The sequence below is a fragment of the Arachis stenosperma genome, chromosome 8, assembly GCF_014773155.1.
Source record: "Arachis stenosperma cultivar V10309 chromosome 8, arast.V10309.gnm1.PFL2, whole genome shotgun sequence".
Lineage (NCBI taxonomy): Eukaryota > Viridiplantae > Streptophyta > Magnoliopsida > Fabales > Fabaceae > Arachis > Arachis stenosperma.
The window spans coordinates 44,489,167-44,498,852 of record NC_080384.1 but is presented as its reverse complement, the minus strand read 5'-3'; positions in this window follow the sequence as shown (position 1 = coordinate 44,498,852).

The window sequence follows — 9,686 nt, the reverse complement described above, 5'->3', positions numbered from 1 at the left end:
AGGGCCGAAAAGTTTTGTTCTGCATGACACAAGGGAACCGGCAAATTTGGAGTCTCTCGACTTCAAGAACAAATTTCACAAAACTCACTCCCATTTTGATCCCTCCAGGTTTTACTCATGTGCCTTCTATGAATTTCATAAAGAGGTTTTGCTGAAACGCCCTCTCTGTCTTTCACATCTGGTAAATCTTGAGAAACTGGCAACCAAAGGAATCAACTTCTCTGCCATGTTTGATGCTCTGAAATGGACTCCACTGCTTCACATTCAGAGACTTGTGTACCCGGGGCTGGTCCGGGAATTTTATGCAAATATGCGTTTGATTGATGGCTCAATCCACTCTTATGTCAAACGTGTTTACATGACCCTCAATCCTCAACCAATAGGCGCTGCTCTTGGATATGAAGAAGAAGGGCCAAAAGTTTACATGGTTGACAAGTGGGATGATCAGGTTGGCATTGCACAACAAACAGTCTTACAACACATCTGTGCAAATCTCTCTGGTTTGGATGGTCTAATTCCAACTCATCGAGCACTCGGTCCTAAGAACTCTCTGTTGCACCGTATCATCACTCACATTCTCACTCCATAAGGCGATTCTCACCATAGAGTAACAGTTTCTGACTCTGTTATTTTATTTGCACTTCTTACTTCTTCCCAAATTTCATTTGCTTATGTTATGATACGTCATATGTGGGAAGCAGTGAAAAGTACCAAAAAGGCTAACCTTCCATATGGCATGTTTCTCACATGTATATTTGAGTATTTTAAGGTTGACCTGACTAATGAAACTGTTGAGAACAAGATTTCAATGATTAAAGGAGGAGGAATTTCGGGCAAAAAGGGTAAGAAATCTGTTCCCTCTGAACCATCTCTCAGTGATCTGGAGAGCCATCCTGAGCCCTCAAATATTACTGCATCAACCCGAGAGGTTCTCAATGAGATGCGCAACATGTCAAAACTGATGTTCAAATCCCACAAGACTGCCAGAAAATTGGAACATGAACAGGAAAGGGCTTGGAAGAAATGTCATGATAGAGTTGGTTTCATGATAAAGACCTTTGATGAAGAAATGGGGACAGGAGATTTTGAAGTCGATTCCGGTTCAGAATTCAACCTTTCTGATGATTGATGGCTGTTGTTTACCTTTATTTGATATTGGCTTCATTAGGCTCAATCTATTTTTTGTATGAGCATGACTTGATACTTACTGCTCTGTGATACTTTGATACACTCTTGTTATTTTTTTGTTGTTGCTTTGCTATTATGGTTATTTTGTGGTATTCTTCATATTTTGTGCAGGTGCCCCTTGATGACAAAAGGGGGAGAAAAGCTGAAAATTGAAAATTGAAATCTGAAAAACAAGGGATGAAATTTTCTGCTAAAAATTCATGATCACCCTTGTTAAAAGATATATTTTGATATGTTTTGATGCTTGATGATAGCATTGAAACTGCTCTTGCCTCATTATAATTGATGCTACTGTTTTATAATGTTTTTGGCAATGAATGAATGACTGGTTGTTAATTAACCTTGATGAATATGCATGATTGTATTGAATATTCTGTTTCATCCTGGTTAACATGCTTGATATTTTTTGCAGTTTCTTTAAATTGTATAAAGTATCAAAAACTGCCTTATTTTGCTCTACAAATATTTTCCTTCATGTTGCTTTGCTCTGATATATTAAACAGGAAAATGTTTGGATATTTTTGAAGTTTGAAATTTTTTGAGCAGTAAATCAGTTTATGATATCAAATGAGTTTTGATTATCAATTAAAACTGCTCATAGATCAAGCATTTAGCATCATAAAATTTGCTAAATAACATTGTTACTTGAAGCTTGATAAATGTCACAGGTTTAGTGCTTCCCTTGGTAAAATAGCATACATCAAAGGGGAGCCATGTGATAATTTGAAAGGGGGAGAAATTCAATCTTCAAGGGAGTACTCGTACTCTAAACTTTAATTTCTTTCCATTTCAATTTTAATAATGTTTGTCATCAAGGGGGAGATTGATGAGTTTGGAAAACTCTTGTTTAAATTTTGATGATGAACAAACATTATTAAATATTTAATTATAAAATTATTAATTTGATCTTAATTCATATTTGCTTAATTAATAATTTTGATTGTGCAGATTTTGTGTTGGGCCGAAAATGAAATTCTGGTTTAAGCCCAATTAGCCTTGCTACATACTTCTCATGCTATGAAGCTGAATTATTAATTGGGCCAGAATAAATATTATTGATGCAAGCCCAAGTGAATGCTTTCTTATGTGCTCAATACTTGACCCAAACTTACCAAGAAAGCAAATGCTTTTAATGGGCCAAAAGTCAATAGCCCAATGTTGATGAATGTTTCCATGCCTTATTCGAATCTATGAAGCAAATGAATTGCCTAAATGCTTCCAACAGATTCCACTTCATTATTTTGAAGGATTTCAAATTTAATTAATGCATTGGAAACATAAGAAAGAGAGAGAAGATTGATTTGATGGCCATTATGATGCTACACGCTACTCAATCAAAGGGAAGTAAAAGCAACCCATTTTAATTAATTTATTCAAACACACTTTGCTTTTCTTCATCCTCTCTCTTCTCTCTCATCTCTTTCTTCCTCTCTTCGGTTAATACACAGGAAACAATGGCTTCCTTGAAATCAAAATGGAGCTACCGAAGCAAGGGAAGGACAAGCTACAAGTCCATCACAATGATGGCAAGAAAACAAAAAGTATGTAGTGGATGAGATAATCACCAAATATGGTAAGATTTGGTGAGGTAATCTCGGATCCTTCATACACAAAAAGAAGGAAGAAGATTCGGCCAGTAGAAAAGATCCTTGGAGGCATGGCTTGTCTTTGATTCTGCTCAACCACCACAGGGAGTAGTTAGAGTGGCGAAGTGATGGTTGAAGGCAGAGATTGAAGCAGATGAAGTCATCATCATCATGAAGCATCAAGGGCCAGAAATCCATCTTGGAGAGGAAGCCAAGGATGGAGCGCTCGGATTGATGAAGAGTGATGACCAAGGAAGGACTAGAGGTATTTGCATGTTGGTTCTTGCATTAGTTACCTCTTCTCTCTGTGTGGCCGAACCGGTTTTTGTTGAAGGAAAAGAAGCTGAGCTCGGGTTTGTGTTTCAACTGTGAAGGCTTCACTTCTCTATAAAAGAGGTGAACAGTCATGGTTTGATTAAGGAGTAAGATTTGAGAGTGCAAGGCACAGAGTTCTCAGAGCTACCTAAGCTAGCAGTTCTCTTCTCCTTCAATATTTTCGGTTTTGTATTTTTCTGTTTAATTTTGTCATGTCTTGAGTCTCATGGAAAAAGGCAAACAGTGAGGTTTGTATGAAAAAGCCATAGAGCGGAAAAAGGCAGAGAGTTCAAAATTAAAAGAAAAAGCCATAGATGTCTTAGAGTTCCTTTGTACATCTGTGTTGTGTTTCATGATTCTGTGGGAATCCCCTTGTAAGTTGGGTTAGCACTTTACAAGTTGTAATCTGGATGATTATAGTGAAATTCCATCATTGTTGTGATAGAGACTGGCTGCACTGCACTTAGCAGCTGAACCAGGATATATCTGGGTGTTATCTTCTCTCTCTTCCTACTTCAATTCTGTTTTTACTGTTCTGATGAAAAATAAAAAATGTCTCGTGTCAAGTGACGAAACAAAATGAAAATGTCTCGTGACTAGGGACGAGATAAAACAGAAAAGTCTCCTCTAAAATCCAGCAAGTGTCAGCAAGCAAAAAAAAGGGCTAAGATTCAACCCCCCCTTCTCTTAGCCACTGAAACCATCAATTATTATATAAATAATTAATATAAATTATTAATTAAATAAATAATTAATTATTTAATCTAATTAATTATTATAATTATTAATAAATTAATTATAATTTAATTACTTAATTAATTATTATTTAAATAATTAATATAAATTATTAATTAAATAAAATTATAATTACTTAATTTAATTAATTATTATAATTATTATTAAATTAATTTTATTTAATTATTTAATATAATTATTTATTTATTATAATTTTATATGTATTTATTTAAAAGGTAACTGTGGCAAGTTACCATTGGTTAGCTTGAGTCCCTGTTCAGAGGGACTCTTCTGCCTTGGCCTCCGTGAAGGAACTCACCTCTCTCCTTCTCCAACGGTTAATTACTCCATGTGTCAGAAAAAAGTGGAATGAGGCACTCCCATTAGAGTTGCTCTAAAGGGTACATGTCAATCAGGGTTAGGATTAAAAAAAATAAAAATAGTGTAAGAATTTTAATAAAATTAAAAGGTAAGTAATAATTGTATTTTAATATAATTATTTTAAAAATACTTTATTTATTAAATTACTAATTAATTTTAAATAAATACTTTAAATTAAAATTAAAAATAATTTAATTAATTTTCTTTTAGCTCATAAAATTAAAATATCAAATTTTAAATATTAATTATTAAATTAAATTAATAAATTTTTATTATTTTTTAATTACTAAAATTTTAAATAAAAAATATTTAATTATTATAAAATTATGAGTTTTATTCAATTTTAAACTCAAAATTTTATAATTTTAATTTAATTGTTTTTTTATAAATAACTTTTTAAAAATAAAATTATAAATAAATATAATAATATAATAAATTAAAAATATATTTATTATTTAATTTTCAAAAACCCAAAACCTTATCAATACAACCAGAGAAATAACTGGCCAACATTGGTAGAAGAAATCTTTATGTGGGATCAAGTCATCTACTCAACCTTTTTCATAGATACCAAAATGTCTTAGGTAAATATCACTCGATTTTTTACCTATACTCAAATAAAATTTTTGCTATTTTAAATATCGGAATTTTTTATAAGTATCTTCATTACCATCCAAAAAGGAGACGAAAGTGTAATTCCTAGCCATTCAGAGTACCTTTCGCAAGCTCATTTTCTTATCTCCACCTCAAATATCCATCTTAGAACACGTTACATTTGTTATTATTAGTTATTATATATCACAAAATAGACTTGAAAAATAAATTTTTCTAACACTTTTCTCTAAAATATATGACTATTGAATTATATGATGATCATCCAAATTTTATTCATAATTTATCAACTACGACTTATTCCAAAAAATCATTATCATTATTGAGCAATGATCACAATTTTTTATTATTTGCTATCACGGTTTTAAACGTGACAAAAGACAAAAATATTACAGTGTAATTATATCCCAATAATATCTCCAAATTATTATTTGAATTATTACCAACTGAAATTATTATTCATCAACAACATTCTAAAAGTTTATAAAAACATTATTTCCTTTTACATTATTTGTTGGTTTGGTAGATATGAATTATTTTTCATCCTCAGATCTTGTTTTGTGGGTTGATGGCATCATGCATGATGCACTGACGAAGTCAGTGTGTAATGGGTATTTTCTTAACACATAATTTGATGTAATTTGTTAAATCATTTTAACTGCTACATATCGTGGCTGCCATGCACGCTATTGCATTCAATGACTTATGATCCGTCTCAATAATGTACACCACCTTGACAAATAATGCTCTTATATAGATTTATTAAGGTAAACTATTAAAATAGTCTCCAATTTTTAAAACGTTAAGGAAAATAATTTTATTTTTAATAACGATAAAAATATTTTTAAAATATTATAAAACATGATATAAATAATAAAAAAGTTAATTTTTTTTATAGATAATAAACAAATTTTGTATTTAATAAATCACTTACTTAAAAAATACGTACAAAAAGCTAAACAAAAAATAATTTTTTAAAATTTTTTATTTTTGAAAAGTATTTTTAGTTATTGAAAAAAATTACAAAAAAATGCTATGCATAAAATTACTAAATTTTATGGATAATAATGTTTAATTTTTTTAATTATATCTGTCAAAATTTGCATCAAAATTAATTTTAAAAGTATTTTTTTGAGAATATATATTTGACTATAGGTATTTTTATCGTGTTTTAAAATGTTTTAAAAATATTTTTATTATTAATAAAAGTAGAAATTATTTTTGTCAGTGTATTAAAAAATATGAACGATTTTCATAGTTTATTAAATTGTCTTTTTAATTTCAATCTTTCTGTCGTTCAAAATATTTTCTATATAAAACGAATTGACATTTTACTCAGGTTATTTTTCATATCTTATATCAGATTATATTGTTATAAATCTGAGACTAGTCTATATTTATCTGTAACATCTTTGAGCAGTCTCAAAAATACTTGGAAAAAGGGTTCGCAAGTAAGTTGCAAAGTTCATGAATTCTTTATCTCCTTGGTTATCATTCGAAGTTTTTGAACTCAACAATTTTTCATAACCTGATCTAATAGTAATCTCTGTAGTCTTAAAAAAGTTGAAGAAAAGAATATCTAAAATTTTTAGATTAGGCTACGGTCTAATCTAAGTTTTACTTAAGATAATAGAGAGAATATATTATATATCTAGAGTTCTTAAATTTGTGGGGTATGAGTTCTGAGTCACTTTTTAGTTTAAAAATGTTTGAAATAAAAATATCTAAAGACTTAAATTGTTGGGACATCCAATCTAAATCTTGTCTGAGATGGGTAACAGAATATTGAAAGTGCTTAGATTTAGAAAGTGGTTAATCTGAGTCAAAGCCATATTCTAAAAAGACTTTGTGCAAAGGATATATTTTGTATACTCTTTATGTTAGTAAAACTCTCAAACTACTTAAAGACTAAATGTAGGTATTTTAGGTTGAACTAATACATATCATCTACATACTTCTGTTGAGCCTTGTATATATCTTACATTTATTGCTCGTTTAATTATTCAAGTTCAAAACCAAACGTGTTATTTGAACACATTATAATATATATCTGCTATACATAAGTCCAAAACATACTTGAAAAATTTTTAAATTCTTATTTCAAAGAAAAAAGAGTTAAAGAATGATTCAATTCACTTCTCGTCCGTTTCTTACTAAAGAGCAAACTTGGCAGTAATATTCAAACCTGTAGAAATATCCGATCCGCCCCTACCCAATCGGGATAGATAATAATCCAACCTGGAGTGAGCGAGTTTTCTTTGGGTGGATGTTTGAGTGGGGTGGGATGGAGGCCGGGAGGGTCGGGTTTGGAGTGAACCCCTTTACCTGCCCGAAGTATATATTATATAATAATAGTATAGTATAAAATATATAATATAATATAAATATATAAAAATTAATAAATTTAAAAAATATATAAAGTAATTTTATATTTTTATTTTAATTTATGTATAAATATTAAATTTTTATTTTAATTTATATATAAACTATGTGTGTTTTTGTCAAAACATGAAAACAACAAATTTGAAAGAAACTAATAAAAAGAAAGTGAAGTTATTATATGTTAAAGAAATGATTTTTTATTTCAAAAGTTAAAGAAATAGTTATATCATTAAAAAAAATTAGAAAGAAGTTATTTTTGTCGAATTAACTTTGATTTTAAAAAATAAAACATCTGATATTGGTCACTAAGAACCTTTACCATTAAATATTTATAACATTCTTATATTTTATGGTGTACTCGTTTTCTTAAAAATAGGATTTTGTTATCAAATTAATTGATTACTGCTTAATCAATCATTAATTATAATATTAGTGACTGATTTAGTCGTAAAAACTTTTGTTATCCTAACTTTTGTATTGGTTAGTGAAGATTCTCAAGTGAGTTGAGAAGGAAGATTGAATCTAGAAATCACTTCTAGATTTGAATAAACAAGTTATGTAAAATCCTAATTTTAGCAGATTATTTACGATTTTGTCTCCTAATTATGCAGAACAAAAAATTAGAAAATAGAGAAAGAGAAGAATAACACTTCGATATATCCTAATTTTGCTATAAAGTACAATGTGATCTAGGTTGAGTCTCTATCACAACAATTATATAATTTTCATTATAATAAAAATAGTTTATACGCTTGTAAACACCTAAACTATTCCAAACTTAGTAAATCACCTAAGTGCTAACCCAACCTAATTAAGGACTCAAACAAAAATTAAATAATTTTTGTATATACTACTCTCTTGATTTTTTGTATATCTCAAAATAAGATTGAATCTAGACAAAAAGAGAAGTAAGAACACATTCAAAAACAAAGAAATAAAAAGCTATTTTGTGTGATATGTAATATGCAGAAATTGATTGTCTTCTTCCTTGATGATTCATCAATAAATAGAGCTTGATATCTCTTTAATGTTAGGATAATTCTCCGTTTCATCAACTAGCCATTTGTGCATTCAAAGATGAAACTTTTCATCTTTATTTTTTAATAATGCATGTAGCAGTTGTCCATTAAGAGGAAAAAACTTTTCTTGCAATGTTGATAGTGCATAATCTTTGCAATTATAGCTCAATACCATCTTCAATGATATTCCCATTAATGTAGATGTTTTACATGATTCTAGCTTGCTTGATTAATCATCCTTGATTGATTCTTATATTGCCCATCATGAAGGTTATAATAGGAAATAATCAATTATGTTTGTCATCATATGGCTTCAAATCGAATCTAAACTTATATTAACCATCTCTTTTTTGATGACAAACATAATTAAATTTAATTAAAGAGAGAGTGTATGAAGACTTCTTTGAAAATTTCAACAAGCTCTCCTTGTCTATGAGCGTTCGTCAATCAAGAGTAAGAGTACAAGTTGTGAAACCTGAGCCTGTGCTAAAACTACATGCATATAACATAGAAATAATAGACATAACATTGTGCATATGATTATAAGGTTTTAGAACAAAAGTTAGTACAAGATAAACCTATAAGTTTTTAAGTTCATAAAAAGCATAAATCAAATAAGTTTAATATCTCTATTCTTTTCCTCTTTTTGTCATCAAGAAGGAAAACAAACAAAGAAAGGTGCAAACATTAGTAGCAGTAGCGGAATGACTATGAAAGGCTAGAGGCATTTATAACTGATACAAGATTAAAATCCCTATAAATTTGGAAGGATTTTGAAAATGGTTCATAAAAGGAATTTTAGAAAAGATTTTCAAAATAAATAGAATGATTAATGCAGAAAGTAATTTGATTAAAAACTAATTTGATGCAATAAAACAAGTTTTTGAAATAAATCAGAAATCACATAATCATTCAAATGAACTTGTTCATCATCTACTCAAAAAATCACATCTCGACCTAAGAGATAAAAATTCAAAAAATTTCGTCAATTCAAAAAAAAAAAAAAAAGATCAACAGCATCTGCAGCAACTAGTTACACCTTAGTTGTAGTACCTTGTTCAGCAGCTCTTTTTTAGATGGATGTAAGACAAACCTACAATACTTTCAAGAAGATTTAGGTATCAAAATTAACTTAAATTCTTAGATGTTAATTCTTCTTAGTTGTTTAAGAGCATTATAATCACAAATAATATTATAAATATGATTATCAATTTTTTTTGTAAATAAAATATTGAGGAAAAAAATGCCCAGCTTTATGACAATTGGAACAAGTGTTGCTTTTTACCGGAATTTTAGAATTAAGAGGAGGATTCTTATTTTTTATATAAGTGTCCTTTTAATTTTCATGAAGAAATAATTTTGTCTTTTTGGTTTTGGATGAGGAGACTTTAAAATTATTTTTTAAAATAGGTTTTCTTTCTTCCACAAAATCAAAACCAAATTCTATGAAGAGAGGCCTTTGATTAGC